Genomic DNA, 21,930 nt, shown 5'->3' on the forward strand with positions numbered 1-21,930 from the left:
TCACTGGCATCTTGGAAGGGAGGGTGCGATCAGTCGTTGAGAGGAAACTGAATGAAAACCAGTGTGGTTTCAGACCACAGAGAGGCTGTCAGGATCAGATTTTCAGTATGCGCCAGGTAATTGAAAAATGCTATGAGAGGAATAGGCAGTTGTGTTTATGTTTTGCAGATCTAGAGAAAGCTTATGACAGGGTACCGAGGGAAAAGATGTTCGCCATACTGGGGGACTATGGAATAAAAGGCAGATAATTAAAAGCAATCGAAGGCTTTTATGTTGACAATTGGGCTTGTGAGAATTGATGGTAGAATGAGTTCCTGGTTCAGGGTACTTACAGGGGTTAGACAAGGTTGTAATCTTTCACCGTTGCTATTTGTAGTTTACATGGATCATCTGCTGAAGGGTATAAAATGGCAGGAAAGGATTCAGTTAGGTGGAAATGTAGTAAGCAGTTTGGCCTATGCTGACGACTTGGTCTTAATGGCAGACTGTGCCGAAAGCCTGCAGTCTAATATCTTGGAACTTGAAAATAGGTGCAATGAGTATGGTATGAAAATTAGCCTCTCGAAGACTAAATTGATGTCAGTAGGTAAGAAATTCAACAGAATCGAATGTCAGATTGGTGATAGAAAGCTAGAACAGGTCGATAATTTCAAGTATTTAGGTTGTGTGTTCTCCCAGGATGGTAATATAGTAAGTGAGATTGAATCAAGGTGTAGTAAAGCTAATGCAGTGAGCTCGCAGTTGCGATCAGCAGTATTCTGTAAGAAGGAAGTCCGCTCCCAGACGAAACTATCTTTACATCGGTCTGTCTTCAGACCAACTTTGCTTTACGGGAGCGAAAGCTGGGTGGACTCAGGATATCTTATTCATAAGTTAGAAGTAACAGACATGAAAGTAGCGAGAATGATTGCTGGTACAAACAGGTGGGAACAATGGCAGGAGGGTATTCGGAATGAGGAGATAAAGGCTAATTTAGGAATGAACTCGATGGATGAAACTGTACGCATAAACCGGCTTCGGTGGTGGGGTCATGTGAGGCGAATGGAGGAGGATAGGTTACCTAGGAGAATAATGGACTCTGCTCTGGAGGGTAAGAGAAGTAGAGGTAGACCAAGATGACGATGGTTAGACTCGGTTTCTAACGATTTAAAGATAAGAGGTATAGAACTAAATGAGGCCACAACACTATTTGCAAATCGAGGATTGTGGCGATGTTTAGTAAATTCACAGAGGCTTGCAGACTGAACGCTGAAAGGCATAACAGTCTATAATGATAATGTATGTATGTAATGTTAATTTCCTAAGTATAATAATATAATACCTGCAAAAAAATTGATGATGATGATGATGTTTGCTGTTTTAAGAGGCCTAACATCGACGGTCATCGGCCACCGCGAAAAAAATTAACATACAACGAATCGTAATAATAATAATAATAATAATAATAATAATAATAATAATAATAACAATAATAATAATATAGACATACAAATATTTACAATTAATTTGCCCAATTTCAGAAATATTTCACATGAACAAATGTTACAGTTTTCACGCTTTTATTGTCAGTGAAAAATATTACAAAATGGGGATCGGGATAAGGTTAACTGTGCAGGGAACCACAGCTGAGTATTCTCTAACACTATTGATAAATGATATAATAATAGGAAGAAGAAGGAGAAGAAGAAGAGGAAAGGCCAGGATGAGAAGAAGTAGACAAATAAGTGTGTCGCATTATGAGGTCGTTTCATAGAGATAGTTTGAGCATATACTTTTACATCTTCTGTGGTTTGAAATCTCTCTGACCTTCTGCAGAAGTAAGTTCCATTCACGGCTGCCACAACAGTAAAGGAAATGTTGTAAGTTGAGGATTTATGCTTAGGAATAGCGAGCAATGTCGAGCTCAGCACTATGGTGTTTTTATCATGGTGTTCAGAAAGTCTATGAAATCGTTCATAAGGTAAGATGGGGATCGTAAGGAAAAATTTCGATGTAATGAAGTCAGGGTATGGAGCTTGCATCTGTCTTCAAGGCGCAGCCATCCAAGGACGACATAAGATTGGGTAACATGTTATGAAAATTTCAGATTACATATAAATCTCACACAGGCATTCTGTGCACGTTGTAGTTTATCTCGAAGCTCGGTTTTCGTGTCTTTGTAAACTACGCCACAATAACAGAATACTGAAAGAACGAGGGTTTCAACTAGTTTCTTCTTTAAACTGAATGGGGAAAGTAAATTTGAAATTGTTCAATATGTGCAGCATCGCAAAAAATCGTCTACTCACAGATATTGTCTGATCAATCCACGAGAAGTGTTGGTCATTGATCACTCCAAGATTTGTTATGCTCTTGCAAAAGGGTAAAGCGTGTTTTTGAAGTCATACGTCAGGGATGGACATGCAGTAATTACTGGGAATAAGTCTTGGGTGGGCAACTGCAATGGTTTGGGATTTTTTTGGATTTAAAATAAGTCCATGCTGGAAGGCTTATGGCCTCCAGATCCAAGTTAATTTGCTCAATTGCTTTCAAAACAGCTGTTGGTTTTGCATGGATGTACAATTGTACGTCGTCAGCTTAAATGTGACATTTACAATGTCAGCTGTTTAGCTCATTGATATAGGCAGAAAATAGCAAAGGAGCTGGGGTTGACCCTTGTGGGACACGTGTTTTTACATATTGCCACGAAGAAAAGGTACCTTGCTTGACGACATGTTGTTGACGTTCATGTAAATAGGCTCCCATTCATCTCAGAGTACTGTAGGAGAACCCTTAGGCGATAAAGTTTGGATCGGAGCAACTCATGGACAACTGAGTCAAATGATTTGCTGAAGTCCAATAATACTAGAAATGTCAGTTTTTGCTCATAAATAGCCTGTCTTATATCATCAGTCATGCTTAGTAAGTTAGTACATGTACTATGATCTCATTGGAAACCCAACCGGTGTGGGTCTAGTATGTTGTGGTCATTGAAAAATTTCGTGATTTGATTATGCACAATGTGTTCGAGTCCCTTGGCTATTATAGACAGCATATTAATAGGTATGTATTAACTGTTTAATCTAGGAGATTTTGTTTTCAGTAAAGGATGTACCAGGGCCATTGTTTTGAGGGAAGAAGGGGTGAGACATAACTACAATAAAATCTGTCTGCCTATGGCTGGTGTGACCTAATTTGCACTCAAAAGATTTTCTTTTGCTTCTTTGTTTAATTTAACATGAGAGGATACCAAATTGTCGGACTGACATAGATAAGGTAGCGGATCTTACATCAGGTTTTATAAGGTCATGGGAGTTCCATAGTCAAGTGTTTCTTACTGTCTAAGTCATTATTTACATACTTGTTTGTACGAGGTAAAGTTTTCCTCTGTTGGGTGATGTTTATATTTCCTATGAACTGCATCCCATTTAGGCATCATTGCTCTAATATCATCATTTAACCATGGGGAAAGTTTTTTACAGACAAGTGCTGTTCGTAGAGGGGTGTGTTTTGACAAAAATATGTAGTATCGTGATACTGAAAGTGGTGACCATATTGTCAATGTTAGTTTTATTGATACCTCCTTCCACAGCATCAAAATAGCGTCTTCCAATAATTTCTTGTTGTCAATACGGCTATAGTCTCTGCAATTCACATACTCAGGTTTATGTTTGGGGCATTGCAGTGCGTAAGACATAAAGATAATATCATGGGCTGACAGTGTGGGAGATGTCTGGCTGTGATATAATACTCTGTCAGGGTTGTTTGATACTATTAGGTCCAGTAGTGTGTGCAAAGTTTTAGTGTAGTGAGTGGGAGAAAGTGGGAGGATCGTCATACCGCATGACAGAAAAGTATTCAACAGATGGGTGGTTTCGGGAAGATCTGGATCTAGAAGGTTTGTATTCAAGTCTCCCATCATTATAACATATTCGTACGTAGGTAACAGTCTGTTAAGGTCAGTCTCTAAGTGATTCAAATGACAAGCTTTAGGCGGCTTGTATACAGCACTTACTAAGCATTTCACAGTAGAGACCTGTATCTCTATGAACATCTACTCAGGTTTTCGAACATACTGTTGAGGCAATTGACAGATAATTTGAGGTTTCAAGCATGAAGAGACAAAAGCACAGACCCCACTTCCCCCTTTGCCAAGTCTGTCATTCCTCAGAAGGCAGTAGCCAGGTAATTCCAGATTCCTAGCCTGATATTTGACTTTCAACCAAATTTCACTGCATAAGATTATATCAAAGGACAGTGGTATGAAAATCACTTTCAGTTCATCTATACGAGTTTCAGAAACTAAACTCTGGGCGTTAAGGTGACGTAAGTGAAGTGCATTTTTATGTCTATTTAGGGCTGACTGCAGAATGTGTGTTGCAGCTTCAAGGGGTGTGGTTCGGGTCAATGGACGAGCGGGTTGACAGGCTGAAGGGTTGGGTGGGTAAGGGGAAGTGTGACAAGGGAAAATATTGCTATGATCAGAGGGATTATGTCTCTTTGTGCTATGTATTGCCAATTGCTAAAATGAAACTAACTAGAACACAGCATGCAACTACATTCTATGAATGGTCAGCAATTAATGTATTTCAGATAGTTAAATTGTCAGTAAAAATAATAATAGTGATAACGTGCAACAGTAGGTTAGGTGTACAGAAAACTCAAGTAGGAGCTTATTCTACGTAGTACTGATGCTAGATCTATGTAGATGTAATATGGAGGCCTGACTTAAATTAGAACCAGTTAGGAAATTTTTTTAAGAGTAAGTAAATCGACAGGTGGTGGGATAAGAAGAGATATAAGTGAATAGATATTTAGATATATAGAGAAATAAATATGCTAAATGGATAGATAGGTAGATAGATGATAGATAGCTAGATAGATAAATTTACATGAAAAAAATAAGAAAAGCTAGCTTCTCAGCTCTGACTTATGGTAAAGGATGGGAGTGGACTCACATTGTCAAGTTATAAGGCAGCACTGCAACAGAAGCATATGCCATAGGAAGTTCCTTTAACTGGCACACTCTTAATTTCATCCCGATGGCCTTCTTGATTACGATGTCTCCGGAGTCAGTTGAAGTGTTTGTAAGACCAAAATGCTGGATTACTGTCTTCAAGATGGACATTCTGATAGCTGTAAGATCTTCACAGATTGTTGTGGATGAGCATTTCAGTTTCCTTTACCTAGCAAAAAGAAAGAAATTTCCCTAGTATATGTCTTGTTTTCCCTGGTGAACAAGGTCCTACTCTGTGACACCTATCAATGTCATTAAGTCTAACATCTGCATCTACTGCTTTGCACACATTGAGCACTAGTTCATCACAGTTTTCGTTCGACCATTCAGGGATGCTGAAAATTCTTATATTATTTCTCCTGCTGTACTGCCCCAACGAATCGCACTTGGCATCCATATCATCCTTCAGTTTGTGGATTTCCACCTCCTTCTTATCATGTGTTTCAGTTAACTCTGAAAATGCTTTGATATTAAATTTTAAAATTCTTTCAAGTTCTTTTATGTTATGCGGGTCAAAATGGCCTGCACAACTCCTTCAAGGAAGCTGTCTGAGTTAATGAAGTCATCTAGCGCGCACTTCACCAGGCGGTCTACGTTGGCAGCATTGGTAGTGGCCGGGCTTCCAACTCAGATGTTTCGGAGGTCCATTTTCTTTACAATGCAAATTTGGAAGAAAAAGGAGATCAATACTGACAAAACGTGTGGGTATATCGATGCATAAATACAAACGTAACACTTCCGGAAGTTTTTATAACTTCCACTGTTGTATAACACCTTCAAATCACTTGAATACTGTGGGGCCTCACTTACTCACGTCCGTCACAAACCATTTCATCAGATAGGTAAGAAACTCAACATGGGGTGGCTCGAAGAGTGTCACAATGCATTACAAATTTATACAAGGTTTACCTACATCACCATAGTTAGTAATTGTAATAATAATAAGCACGCGAATGAGTATTAAGTTTAAGCGAATTTCACACTTTTCTGCATTCAGTCAGTGTTTTTATGAGGTAGTGACTATCACACATGGCATTACATAGTAAACGAATACAGGCATCCGATGGGTTGTAGAATTTTGTCTATATGAATATTTCGCTGTGGAAGCCATATATTTAAGCGATTAGAAAACTGAGAACGCAAGATAAGCCTCGCCATTCCCCAACACAAAATATACAACAGTAAGCAGATCAAAACACTGAACATTTGATCAATCAATTGATCGATCATAGTCGTTACTGCTTGCTATAGGCTATCCATATAGCTATTGGTGCTATTGGTTACTTCACATTCGTGATCATACTTGGTTTTGTTAATGTTTACTCAGTTTTCTTTACAATTTATACCTGGCATAAAAGACATGCCCAAGATTAATGTTATAAAAATTGAAAAATTTGCTTCCATTAAAGGATAAATATGGTATGTCCATTTTATCTGGCAGAAGAATGAACTTCCAGATTTTTTCTGAATTCCCTCACATTTCGTGGTTTTCCAGCTATTTATCAAATTCCTTTACAGTCCCCAATTTCGGGTTTTTCATATGAGTGGACACGCTGTTAAACACGTATTTGTATGGTGAGTCCACAGTCTTCTTATTTCTGTTGAAGAAGTGAAAAACGGTTCACGAATGTGTGTTGCTATGTGCTATACTAGCCTCCTCTTGTCTTATTAGTCAAATGGGGTCAGTAGTGCTTGAAATTGGCTACAGCTTCAAGATTGAAATAGACTATTGAGGGATGGATGGTGGAGAACCTGTAACGAGAGGAGGGAGAAGGATTTTCAAGATTGGAGAATAAAGGGTTACATTTGACGAAAAATACTGTGCATACATTTCCTTACCCCTCGACCTTTCTGGTATGAATTAGTTGCCTTGGCAGCATCAGAACAAATGACACTTGCACTTCTTGTATTGCATCTGTGTGGTGGGAGGTAGCGTTGCTCACGTCCGTAGGTTTAAACTCTAATTGCCCTAAACGTGCCTCCTGGGTCGTGCTAACTGAGCAACAGTGAAAATAGGCAGCCAGACTATCCACAGGATCTCCTGGCAATGACAAATTTTCGACGAAATAAGAGAAAGAGTTCTTCTCAGAAGTCATTAACGAGAAACATTGGTACATCTATCAGACACCTACAACTGAATGCCGAGAGCATTAGCAAGGCAAAGTGTGACTATTTGTTGAAATTCCTGTTGGACAATAACATCGACATTGTCGCCATTCAGAAAACTCATGTTTCCAACGAAGAAGCATTCTGAAGCAGAGGTGGAATTCCTGAATATACTGCTCTTGGTGCAACTTATCACGAGATATATGGTATTGCTACGTATGTTCGGAGCAACCTAAATGAGGCTTCACTAATATCTGTCAATGTGAAGGAAGATATACATACGATTGTCATACAAGTGCATGATATCACTATAACTAATATTTATAAGCCACCTAAGACACCCTAGCCCGATTTTGTCGTACAAACTGCAGAACATCCTGCAATTTATATAGGGGACTTCAATAGTCACCATGAATTTTGGAAATACTCTGACAATGATGAAAATGGAAGTATGCTTGCAGAATTGGCTGATGTGAACAATCTTCATCTAGTGTTCGATGCCGAAGATCAAGGTACTTTCTGGTCAACTGATTGGGGCAAGGATTCTAATCCTGACTTATGTTTTGTTACCTGAAATGAAAGAGGTTTCCCGATCAATGCCACAAGAAGAGTGATAGATGCCTTCCCCCACAACCAGCACAGACCTGTAATAACAGAAATTGGTTGCACGGTCCCTGTCATACAATCAACTCCACGTGCTCGATGGAACTTCCAGAAAGCTGACTGGGAAAAGTTTTCAAGGGAACTGGATAAGGGCATTCGCTGGATACCTCCATCTCATAAGAACTACCATCGGTTCATCGGTGCAGAAACAACAACAGCTAAAAAGTGTATGCCAAGAGGATATCGAAAAGAATATATCCCAGGATGGAGTGATGAATGTGAAACACTGTACCACCAATTCCAGCAGAGTAGTGACCAAGAGATAGCTAAAGAACCTTTGACCAGCTTAGACTTATCTCAAAGGCAGAAATGGACAGACACGTTTGAAGGTATGGACTTTACCCACTCAAGCAGGGAAGCATGGATCCTTCTGAGGATATTGGGAGGAAGTGGATCAGAATGCAGGAAAACCTTCAGGAGTAACACCTGACCTACTTGCTTCCACACATCATTACCACATCACGAGTGCCTCCCGACAATAAACATACCAAACATTTCAGACGACAGCTTCATGACTTGAAAAAGACAACATCTCCCTCATCTGAATATGCACGTCCCTTTACAGTTTTAGACATTGACATGGGACTGAAGGAGCTCAAACATTTTAAGTCAGCTGGTTTTGATGGCATTCATCCAGAATTTCTAATTCATTTGGGAGGATATGCTAAGAAATGGTTGGCTAAGTTCTTCACTGACATCCTGATGACTGGTCAACTTCCATTGGAGTTCAAGAAGGCAAAGATAATTTCTATTCTGAAACCTGGCAAACCCAGCAACAAAACAGAAAGCTATCAACCCACTGCCCTTCTTAGCACTGCTACAAAACTTTTGAAAAGGAGGGCTTCAGACCAGGACGTAGCAGCTGTGACCAAGTATTGTCTCTTACATCCTTCAATGAGGCAGGAAATCAAATGAAGCTGACAACATCTGTAGCATTTGTTGATCTTACTGCTGCCTTGGACACTGTATGGAGGGAAGGCCTTATCTAAAAATGTCTTCATATCATACCATGCAGAACGATGGGTCAACTGATTAACAACATGTTGAGTGATAGGAAGTTCCAAGTAATCACTGGAAGCAAGATAAGCAAAGAGACGAAGCTAAACAATGGATTGCCCTAAGGATCAGTTCTCTCACCATTATTGTTCAACTTATATCTCTCTGACCTTCCAGACACTTCATCCAGAAAATTCTGCTATGCCGACACCTTGGCTCTAGCTGTACATCAGGTAATGTAAATGACTGAAGAGATTCTGACCAAAGACTTGCCTTTACTGGAAAATTACTTCAAAATCTGGAGACTTCAACCCAGTGCAAGTAAAACAGAAATGTCTTGCTTTCATTGAAATAATCGTTTGGCAAAAGTGAAACTGAATGTTAGTTTCAGAGGGAGAATTCTTTGTCATAACTGGAACCCAAAATACCTTGGTGTTATCTTGGACTGTACACTATCCTTCAAACAACACCTCCTGAACTTAGCACAAAAGTGAAAGTCTCGAAATAACATCCTTCATAAACTATGTGGAACTACCTGGGGATCTTCAGCAACCACTTTGCAATCTTCAGCTCTGGATTTGGTGTATTCAAGTGCTGAGTATTGTGCATCTGTTTGGATGAACAGACATCATACAAGGCTTGTTGACACCCAGCTCAATACCAAAATGCGCATAATATCTGGCGCAATCACATCTACTCCAGTTCATTGGCTTCCACTGCTAACTGGCATAATGCCACCTGATCTACGCCGATCTAATGCCCGCATGAAGGAATTCCACAAGATCTCAAGAAATCCCAGTCTACCCGTGAATAGTGACCGGCTACTTCTGAATCTTAATAGACTAAAATCAAAATCACGCCATCCAACTCTGCGTGATGCTGCTAACATGGATGCTAAGGATTTTAAATCTCTTGATGAGTGGAAAAGTAGATGGGAAGCAGCAACGGATATGCGCCTTCATACCTTTATCTCAGGTCCCTGACTCCCAAGTGGATCCCACCTACCACGAAAGACCTGGACTGCCCTGAACAGAATCAGAACAGGACATGGCCGGTTCAGAGCCTCTCTCCATAAGTGGAAAAAGCTACCTAATCCAGACTGTGACTGCGGAGCTCCACATCAGACTATTCGTCATATCATCAGGGAATGTAAGATTCGAGACTATCACGGTGATGAAGATGACTTTCTGCTGGTATATCCAGATGCTATACGTTGGATTGAAAAAATTGATATTCAATTGTGAAGCACCAATTACTTTGTTTCTCAGCTGTAAATATGTATATATATTACTGATTATGTCTGTATAAGCCACATGCTAAAAAAAAAAATCTGTGTGGTATTGAGATAGTTGTAAACAACCCATGGAGTGAAATTAAAGTCCACTGTTCGTATCAGAGATGAATCATGCACACAAATGTTAGATTAATGTTGTGTAGGAAACTATCAAATCATATAAAGACTGTAAAACCAATCATACAGTACATCAAGAAGGCCATCTTCTTGTCAGTGAAAGAGTGCACAATACTCCAATACTAGTGGAGTGGAAATATTAGAAATTCTGTATCATCTCACAAATATAATTCTGATGGCAGAACACCTCCAACTAATTCATCCTGGTACTCGACTCTCTGAGAGACAAGTTTAGGATCTCCTCAGCAAGGGGGACGGAAAGAAGCCACACTCATACACATCTCAAGTGTTCTAAGTTGAATACAGATACCTCAGAACAATTAATGTGAAATACACAAATGGTGCCTGTACCCTGACATACCCATTCCTTAAAACTAGCATAGACTATGCTGGCCCAATTTAAATAAAAAATCGTGTGAAATCAAACAGACTGCCTAGCTACCAAGGCTGTTTAAATACACATGATCTCACCACAACAAGATTTCTCTCCACACTTTATCGACTTAGTTCGCATAGAGGTCAACCCCTGAACATTTACAGCAATAACTAACTTCTTTGGAGCAGCTACAGAAAACAAGGCCTTTCTGCAAAACAACCCTTAGAAAACCAACTTTTCATACAACTGCAGGCATGGGACTGATGTGGCATTTCATCCCTTCTGCAGCATCACACTTTGGTGGAATCAGGGAAGCAGCTGTCAAGACTCTGATATATCACCCAAGACAAGTGATGGATTTTTATCGCTTCACCAAAAAAGAATGGACCATTATTACAACACATCCTCTCACCAAAGCTAAATTATGACCCTTTTGAAACTTCTAACCTAACTACATCACATTTCCTTGTAGGAAAGCCAATTACTACATTCTCTGCTCATGATTATACTTCTGCTCTCATCACAACCTTGCCCACATGGCTATATATTCAGCAGCTAACCCAGAAATGCTGGAAGAGACGGTGAAATAAATATCTCAATAAATGGGCAATGAAATATCCCATAGAAATATAGTCATACTGAAGGAAGATGACATGCATGCTATGAAGTGGACGATGAGTGTGATCAAATGTGTATCCTGGTAATGGCGAATTCATTTATGTAGCAAAAGTTCAGGTGAGTAACGGTGAACTTACAAGGCCTGTTCATAAACACTATCCCCTACGAAGTATGAAACAGAAAGGCAACATAACTCTTGAATGGCTTATTTATACATTGCATGTTTAAGTAATATTATAAGTCAAAATGGACAAGTAACACCACAAACCACATTAGGAACAATAAGAATATTTTTCACTTGCCAAGAGATGGCTAAAATGTGTGTAATATATAAGCAAATGCTCACAGTAAACAAGCATATCTCCAGCAGTTTGTATCAACAAATCACTGTATTATCGAGAAATCAATAATTAATATAATCAATACAATAACAAAGGTGTTTCATTTGGAAGCAACTAGTAAAATATCCTGTAACAGTAACAAAACAATATATCTTATAGCTACTGTTTGTTCAAAACTATTTACGAACTCAAAAGTATTAGTAGGAATGATACCAGCTTCCAAAATGATATAGAGTAAAGGTCTTTGGAAGAATCCTAACTGCTGCACAATTCATAATGCAAGATCATCGAACAACTTAAAGGAAAAGTTAAAATTAGGTAAGTAAGCAGTCAATCTCATAAAAAAGTATATTTTCTGTAGGAATTTCAATCATGTGCACTAAAATGAAGGATCAAACCCTGGTGTCTGTTAAGCCATTTTCTAACCATTTCCATTACCTGACGATGGCTTACCAAATTATGTACATTACCTCAAGAGAGTTTTCCTGCAATGACCCTGGCTCTGTTAACTCTGATTTAACTTCTTCTTTTAGGGTAATCACTTCTGATACATGTTCAAAATTTTCCTGTGGAAAATAAGATATATTAGGTATGCTCATAACACACATCTACAAATATAGCCACCAACAAATGAGCATGTTAATTCATTTAATGACCAGTATTACAGTTACCTTCAGAATTTCACTAATGTTTAAGGAAGATTTCTACCAGCAGAGGATTGTTATAACCAAAGGCTGTACTGAGAATGGTGTTAATATTCTTGCTCACTCCTTATGTCAGAGAAAGGATGAGACTGAGAACAAAATATAAAATGCAAAAATTTCTAACCATATCAGGGATGGAATTGGGGCAATCTCACACAGAAGTTGCAAGGAAGCATCCATAGGCAAAAATACCAAAATTGCATGAACTGTCTTCATATGTACAATCATATAAATCAAATCATAAAAGTTGTTTGAAGCAATTAGAAGTGTTAAAATTGTTCTAAATAATTTTTATTCTCAGCATAGAGTTTGTTTATAGACAGATTAACCACTTGACGTACTTTGACGGATCTCTCCGTCCTGGCTCTCGACTGCACTCCGGTACAAAGATGGATCTCTCCGTCCGCGTGTAGTGTTTATTTCCGGACCCGCTCCAAGCCGGTTTCCTTTGTGAAAGGATTTGATATTTGTAAGGTAATCTCTTGACAGATGGAATCACTGTTTAATTCCATTGATGTATTCGATAAACACGTCTTTGCAGTTATTCCGCGGAAAGAATAACCAGTATCTTAGCAACCTCATCGTAAGCGAAATCATGGCTGCCTCCATGTTGAGTGATGAAGCGATTATATGGGAAGTTTTAGAAGAGAATGACATTAATATAGAAATAAGCGACGAAAAGTAGTTCGTGTGATATAAACTTTAGTGCTGGTAGAGGCGGAAAAAGTGCTGTTTTGCCATCAAATATGTCACTGAATTTTAGGCCTACAACTGATGCCGCACCAGCGGCTTCTAATCATGTTTTACGCTATAAGGAATGGAACTGGGAGCACGTAAGTAATACTCCAGAGTATCATTCATGCATCGCAACTGGTGAAATAGTATTTTCCAAAGGCACCTAGGACAATGCCAGAACGAACTACAAGTTGTGAACGAATTTCTTTTCAGGAACATCTAACCAATGAAATGCTTTTGCAGGTAAATGTCTTAAGAATAATAATTAATTTAATGTTATTTGCTTTACGTCCCACTAACTACTATTTGAAGGTCTTCGGAGACGCTGAGGTGCCGGAATTTAGTCCCGCAGGAGTTCTTTTACGTGCCAGTAAATCTACCGACACAAGGCTGACGTATATGAGCACCTTCATATACCACCGGACTGAGCCAGGATCGAACCTGCCAAGTTTGGGTCAGAAGGCCAGCGCCTCAACCGTCTGAGCCACTCAGCCCGGCGGTAAATGTCTTGTATCGGCTGCCGAGGATATAAATAGGGTAATGTCATCTGGAAAGGAACACTGGTTTCCTGTATCTGGGGATGAAATGAAGGCCAGATTACCTTGAAGACCCAATCTTACTGTTGACTACAACTGTGGAAAGGGTGGTGTTGATTCCCATGAGCAGGGACTAGCATCATTCCCCTTGACGAGGAAGTATGTAAAAGGATACAAAAAATATACTTCTACATGTTTGGCATGACACTTCTGAATTCCAACATCATTCATCCCATCCTCAACCCTGAAAAGAATCAAGTAGGCTTTACCACCTTCCGGATCAATTTGGCCGAACAGCAGTTGGCAAGTGTGACCTTGCCTGACTATCCAAAATAAGGCACCCAAGCTTTGGAGATACACCACTGAGACTTCAAGAAAGGCACTGGGGTCACCTTCCGACCAAAATACCCCCAACAACGAAGAAGGTTATCCCATCACGGAGATCCAAAGTCTGTGTGACAGGGGGTCTGTGGAAGGAATCTTCATTTGAATGCCACCGGTGCAAGGTGACGATGCACGAATATGACTGTTTTATGATCTACCATATCCATAAAGACTTCACAAAGTACATCTGACAGTAGTTTGCATATTTCCTCTCATTACGTTGCTGTAAAGCATGATTTTTCAGTGTCGGTGATAATATCATGTAAAGTAATGAAAATAAATGGTACACCAAGGCATAAATAAGTTCAGTTAAATAGTATGTGAATGGGTTAAAATAACTTGAAATAATGGAATCACATTTTCTACTCTGGTTTAGCTGAGATCACAGGGGTTACATAAAGCATTAAGACAGTTCTGCTTCAAACAGCATATTTCAATGCTTCAAAGTGTAAAATAAAAAGCATAAACATGAAAGAAGCAAGCTTATCACAGTCATATAACAGTGAAAGATGTGATATAGCCCAAAGTCAAAGCAACGACAAATGAAATATTTTACTAATACAGGCAAGTTAAGTAGTGTTTTTTGAAGAACTGTAGGGATGAGGGAACTGTCAGTGGAGAGTCAGCAGTGTTGGAGTGTACATCTGCAGTTTCAAAAGATCTTTTATGATCTACTACAAGACATTTAAATTTCTCACTTGGATTCATAAAACCTTGTCAGCACTAAACAGGGGGACTGTGACCAAAAGATTATATTCTCATATAAGTTAACTTACTAATAAATGTGAACTGAAGTATCAAGTTCCAGAATATACTGACTTAACCCATTCAATATAGAAGAGAACAGTAGCTGAACTAAGGAACACATGAAAAAGATGCACAAAAAGGACAGGGAAATAATGACAAAGAGGAAAGAAAAAATTTCTGTTTAATGTGCCTTAAATCCTTAAGAGCTCACTAAGAAGGGGTGTATTAAAGAAATTCTTCACATAAATTGGGCATTCTAGAGCCCTTACACATGGTTCTCTATATAAAATAGAATCTAACCTGTATTTGAGAAATAGGATGAGCTAATCACTATTCTGCCATTCTAAACGAATTCAACATGTGAGCAAAGTATTTATTTTGAGACATCGTACATTCAGATTTTGAGCTATTTTATCCCTTGTATGCCATAGGCAAATCTGCTCATTAATTAAGACATATAATAATTACCAGCACATTGTGGATATGAGGGTAACCCAGAATAATCACACCTGTGTTGACATTTTGTTTAGCAGACTGGTGTATCCAGTCACAAAAACACTAACAAAAGATTTGTGATTTAACTTCTTCTACACAAATTATGGTAGGAGTAATAATTTTTAACATGTGGTGCTAATGGTGGTGCAGTAGTGTTGGAGGATATTAGATTTTAAAAAAGTACAATGGCCCAACCATACTCTGTTAAAATCAGAGGGGGAAAATAGAAGCAGAGCAACACCTAAACCAAAGTAATTTTGATACTGACAGTAAAAAGTACTGAGCTGGGAGCTTTGTGTAGTGCAATGTGATCAATTCTCACATAAAGAAACAAAACAGAGTCGTACTATGCATAGATGCTCATTCAGCAATTGGTGACTGCTGGTGTTAACACTGAGGAAGCACATAGAAAATTATGCCCCTCCCAAACTTATTCAGCTATTAAGGTTTAATTTCTGACCTCAATAAAGTTATCTGGAATGAGACTTACAAGTGATGCAGTTGATGTTCCTTCAAGCCAGGCTGGTTCCACCTTGATCTTTACTTCCAGGTCCATTTTGCACTCCAATTGAAGTAGTTAGAAGGTACTGGGGTCAATGATTACTTCCAATGAACTTACACTGAAACATAAGGCAGAAAAACATATTACCTTATTGATGTCATTGATACTTACGTTGTTTGTCAACAGACTAAGCAACAAGCTTGCAATTTTACATGACCGTCAGTATTATGATCATACAGAAAAACTCAGAATTTTACACAACTGTTGATATTGTGATCATACCTATAGGACCTCAGTTTTCTATGACTGATACTTTGATCAAAGCTAAGGACCTCCAATTTTACATGACTTCTTAAACAGTGATCACTTCCATAGGAAATATAAGTTAACATATCTGTCAATATCAAGATCATAGTGAAAGGACCCCTAGTATTACATTACACCTTATATCGTATTAATAACTATATAACATACAGTTTTATATGGAACTGAAACCACAACAAGATGACCTTTCTTCTCCTTTGAGAAATAATGGGGAGGGCGCCTTAGATAACAACATTCAAGCCACTTCGAAACCAAACCGGATATATTTGAATGATTTTAATCACTTAAAAAAAACCTTTAACAAACTCTTGAAGAACAAATTAGATTTGTAACAGTCAGTAGAACAGGCTGAATTTAGAAAGGGCGTATTACTAGTGAAAACTACAGAGTATTCACACTTGCTTGCTGATGCTTATGGGCTGTGTCTACGACATTTCACCCAGTCAATACTCCCTTACTTATGACATAGAACGAGTACTAACGAACACTTCCGTTCAAGAATATATGTTTGATCTTGCAAGTACGTTACACAAACACTATTTTTCACTATATCACATAATAATCCTAGTTTGCTACATAACACTGAACCCAGTACTCACACTTACTGAAAAGAGTTGTTGTTGTTGGTGGTGGTGGTGAAGATATTTGGGCTTTTATCTAAATAATTTCACCCAGTGTACAATACAACTACTGAAAAGAGCACTGGTGGCACTGGGTGTAATGTCCCGCTATGTCCCGTTGCCTACGAGATACACAAGGCCCGGAAATACAGCACACTAGACTCACTTGTGTCTCGGGAACGCAGGATGAGGAGCCTTTCGGGACATCTCGGACCACTTCGGCTCTCTTCGGTTCCACGAACTATAACTAGGTGAGCTGCACTCTTCAGTTCACGAACTAGGCCGGACTTAGCTACAATAACGCGCCATTTCGGACACCAACACTTTCCTCACGTGCGTGTGGTAGCATTTGTGTTTTTCGGGTGAATTCTTACGTTTGTGTGATTAAGAGTGCCGTAGTGAATTGAAGGTATTATTACTGAAGGGGTGGATAGGCGTAATTATCTTGGTTTGTGTTCGGGTTCTCTAGGCACTTTAAAGTTTTCCTGTGATTTATAAGAGTGTCGGCGGATAGTCGTAATTTATCGTTCAATAATGGATACGTATAACTGTAATTTCTGCAGCGAGTCATTTAGTGTACATAAAAACTTACTGAGGCACATCAGTACCAATCTTCGTGGCAATCAAAGTGAGAGTTTTAAGTGCAACTTATGTGATTACTCCACTGCAAGACGTGACAATCTTAAGCGGCATACATTCAGCATGCATGAAAAGGTCTCTGCAAAATTTGAGTCAAAAATACTTTGTCCTTTATGTAAATATGACTGTGCATCACGAAGCGAGATGCTTCGGCATTACTCGTCACAACATGATATAGACGTAGTTAATGAAACTGTGGAATTTTCTAGTGAGAGTGGCTTCTATAACTGGAAATCTAAGGTCGAAAAAGTTCATCTATGCGAGCTTGTATGCAGCAGGGGACGTTGGGTTAGAACTACAGATAACTGCTCTAAATTGTCATTTCACTGTCATCGTAATGGTGTTTATAAATCAAGAGGGCAAAACGAGCGCCACCAGAAAATATTGGGAAGTAACAAAATTGATGGATGCTGCCCAGCTAGCATGGATGTCACATGTCACCCTTCTGGCAAAGTTGAGGTTTCATTCTGCAAAACGCATGTAGGTCATCAGGCTGAGCTAGGCCGGTTAAGACTTTCAAAATCAGAAAGGGACGAAATTGCAAGGAAAATATCACTGCAGATTCCCTTTGACTGCATTTTAGACTCTGTTAGGTCTTCAATTAAAAGCAGCGAATTAGAGCGCCGCGATTTAACATCAAATAAAGATCTTCACAACATAGCAAGAGATTATAACTTAAAAGCCGAGGCAGTTAGACATGCGAATGACAGCACGAGTGTGGACTCTTGGGTGAAAGAAATGCAAGAAATAGATTCTGTAGTCCGGTTCTACAAACCTCAGGGAGTTAGTATGGAAGCCCATCCACAGCTGCGCGAAGAAGACTTTGTCTTAATTATAATGAATGTGGCGCAGATTGAAATGTTACGCGATTATGGAAATAATTGTATTTGCATGGACAGCACACATGGGCTTAATTCTTATGGATTTGAACTGACAACTCTTCTTGTGTTGGACGAGTTATTTCAAGACTTTCCTTGCTCGTTCATGTTTTCGAACAGAGGAGATCTTCCGATTATGGAGATCTTCTTAACAGTTGTTCTGGATACTCTCCGTGCTCCACTTCAACCAAATGTACTTATGTCTGATATGGCAGAAGTATTTCATAATGCCTGGTTGAAAGTTATGAAACCACCTCAACATCGACTGTTCTGCTCATGGCATCTAGATCGAGCGTGGAGGAAAAATCTTTGCAAGATTAAAGGACGTGAAAAACAAGCCGAAATCTATAAAATCATTAGAACGCTAATGCAGGAGAGAGATGAAACGGCCTTTCGAAAGATGTTTGACGAGGCTCTACGGCTTCTGAAAGAAGACCCAGACACCTTAGAATTTGGTATATATTTTGAAAATAATTATCGGGCATCTGCTCCAAGCTGGGCGTATTGTTATCGTCAACACTCAGGTCTCAATACAAACATGCATTTGGAGAGAATGCATGGAGTGATCAAACATATATATCTAAAGGGAAACAGCCCAGACGATCCATGCTCTAATCAGGTATCTAAGGGACAAACTCTATGATAGAGTTATTCATCTGAATAAAGGTAAAGTGACCTCAAAGCTTTCGGCCATAAGGCAACGCCACAAATCGTCACTTCAGCTCGACCTTGAAGATGCAATATATGACAATAATGTGTGGATAGTGCAGTCAAATCATTCCAACGAACTCTACGAAATAAGGCGAATGAGTGAAAGCTTGTGCAAGTGCGAATTGCTTTGTACCGAGTGCGAGACATGCCTCCACGCATTCACTTGCAGCTGTCAAGATTCATCAATCAAGTTCAACATGTGTAAACACATTCAGTTGATATGCAGAGTAGCAAGTAGAGAGTCTTCGAGTGCAACTGAATCTACAGACAATAATTTAATCATCCACGAGGCATCCACTACAGATCGAAAACAACGTGCAATAATCCAAGAACTACAATGCCCTGGAGCAGCAAAGGCATGTGACAGTAAAGCGAAGAGGCGAGAAATGTTAATGGATAAATTCAGGCACATCCTAGATGAGGCTGAATCCGATGAAGACTTCGACATTATTGACAAACGTCTGCAAAATTTATTGCCAACCATTCAGGCCCGCAAATCTGCATCTTCGCTACCTCCAGTTTCACCAGCAAAAAAATCGAAATTTGAACCTCAGAGAAGATTTATGCCAACCAAGAAACCTCATAAAAAGATGTCGTTATCCATCGCAAAGCCCACAGTCACAGAAGAGCAAGACATTGCAATAAAATTACTCTTAGCTAAATCTGAACCACAGTGATCAATCATGGGTCTTCTAAACACAGTAGAAGGTGATATATAGCAATATTTATATTATAATTATTGGCAGGAGTGTACAACAAAAATTCTCAATTACCTACTAATAGAACAAGCGTCTCGGTATAACACTGCGATAATACGACCTGGCCAATCAGAATGCATTCTTGAAAAGTATGGCCGCTGGTGGCCTCAGCCTTTTACGAAAGTGCTGCCATCTGGTATGATTCGTAGTAAATATGAAAATTGATTAGCAATTGTTTTTGCGTAAGTGGAGGGAAAAGTTGTTGTTTGAATTGTGTTTAACATGTGGTCAATACGTTCGGGTGAATCATTTTTAATATTTGTTTGAATTGCATCAACACATGGTCAATAACTTCATTTGGATCATTTCTAGTGTGGTTAATACGTTAATTCGGATAATTTCTGCTATCTACACGATGCAAAATTAATGAGACATAAATCACAAGTAGCCTACACAAGTTGTCATCTGAATCACTAAAGCGTGGGCGGCTTAATGGAACTGGATTACTTGTAAATTTTGTAGCTGGGACACATCCAGCGAACGAGAGTTACGGGGACATATGAGCGTCATACAGTCAGCGAGAAGATTCAAAATTCATATAGACTGTCCTGGTAAGTGCTGACGATTTCCATATTAGTAGTTGAATAGGTTAGAGGTAATGGATTGGTATGTTCTTACTCAAAAGCCTGTTTTTTTTTCATTTCAGTGGTGAATTGTCCGTATATCACTGCGAATCACCAAGAGTTGAGTCAGCATGTGTTGCATGACCACAGTGAATTAATTCTTGAAGGATGTTCTATTACAGAAATGTCTTCAGTAACATGAAAGGTGGGAAGAATGTTCAACCATTGTATCATAATAGTTATGCAACGGATCTTCATATTCGTATTTTTGTCCACTGTATCTAGTTAGGCAATCCGTATGGAGATAGTTGAATGCATAAATGTTCATTAAAGTTTATTAAGGGTAGGCCTATTCCATGAAATATCACAATCTGCTACAAGCTCTTCACAAAATGTATTTTCCTCACATGTTCATTAAATACCAGTACCAATATTCTTTAAATCAGTATAATTTTCTGTTCCTATTAATAGCTCCATTAGGCCTAATGATGCTCGAAATGTACCTGCAACCAAAATTCATGCTTTCAGAAAGATTTTCCTTAATATTTTCAGTATTTATTTGAAATAAGTTATTTGCATGAGGGTGAAATCTCAGATTTCATTAAAATTGTTATACTGGCACTAACTACATTTTACAATTCTTTGAAATCTCAAGAAGGGTACCTGTGGTTCTTGCTGAATTCGTTAAAGTATTATTTTAAGAAATTTTGTTAAGACTTATCTAGTTCTAGCAGTTACAGCATTATATCCTTGGAAAGAATGTGCACAAAATTCCGAACATATTAATCCATGATGCAACCCTACATTTTAAATTATATGTCTGTTTTGAATACAGGATGATTACTTGTATGTTGGGTATTCAGCCTGAAGGCTGGTTTGATCCTCTCCGGCTCTGCCAACAGCTGTCATAAATGGCCTAGGCGTCACTGAAAAGGCGTACTAGGGAAATGAGGAGTGAGTTAGTTTCCCGTTGCTTTCCTGACCGTGCCAGCCGTTGCTATTACGTATCAAGTCTGCCAAGCCCATTGAAATGCATGCCCAACTGACCCTATGAGTGATATTTTCACACCATTCATAACAGGGACTGGCTGCATAAACAATGGTATTACTAGCATCACCCATACCTCAGTCACTTTCATATTGTCAAAGCCAATGATGAGACTGAGACAGGTCAATGAAAGTAACAATTTTGATATAGTCCATACCAGAAGACATAGTGCACTGTAAACACTACATCTCGCCAGCAAAGGCATGATGATTACTTTCCCCTGTGAAATATAATTGTTGCAAGGCTGAAGTGGCCGGAGTGAATTCTGATTTCCATTTTAGAATTAGCATAGGAAGTCAGTGTGTTGATGTCACACCGATTGATCTAACGGAAACCTGCATTTTATGTAATATTTCATCATTATTTTCATTCTTAGATAAAGTAATTATTTTTAATTTTCAGGAATAACTTAGAGATGGGAATGTTTGCATAGTAAGATTGAATACCTACTTTCCTTAATCTTGTCTATAATCTGTCCTTATTTTCTCCATTCCACAGTTCTTGACAAACTGGATGTTTAGGCCACATCTTCTATAATCTATTTTGTCCACAAATATGGTTCCAGTGACAGTTAAAGATCTGTTTTATCAACTTTTAGATTCAAAGAAAACATTGACAGCACCACTGATACCATTAAATCTTTGTCTTTCTGAAGTGCAAGAAAAGTGCTCATCTGTTTGCCAGAATCTGCGAGGTATTTACCTAAATTTATGAAATAATATTTGTTACATCCTCATGTAATTCATGAACATTCTCTGAAAAAATTTATACTTTAATAT

The sequence above is a fragment of the Anabrus simplex genome, chromosome 14 (assembly GCF_040414725.1).
Source record: "Anabrus simplex isolate iqAnaSimp1 chromosome 14, ASM4041472v1, whole genome shotgun sequence".
NCBI classification, from domain to species: Eukaryota; Metazoa; Arthropoda; class Insecta; order Orthoptera; family Tettigoniidae; genus Anabrus; species Anabrus simplex.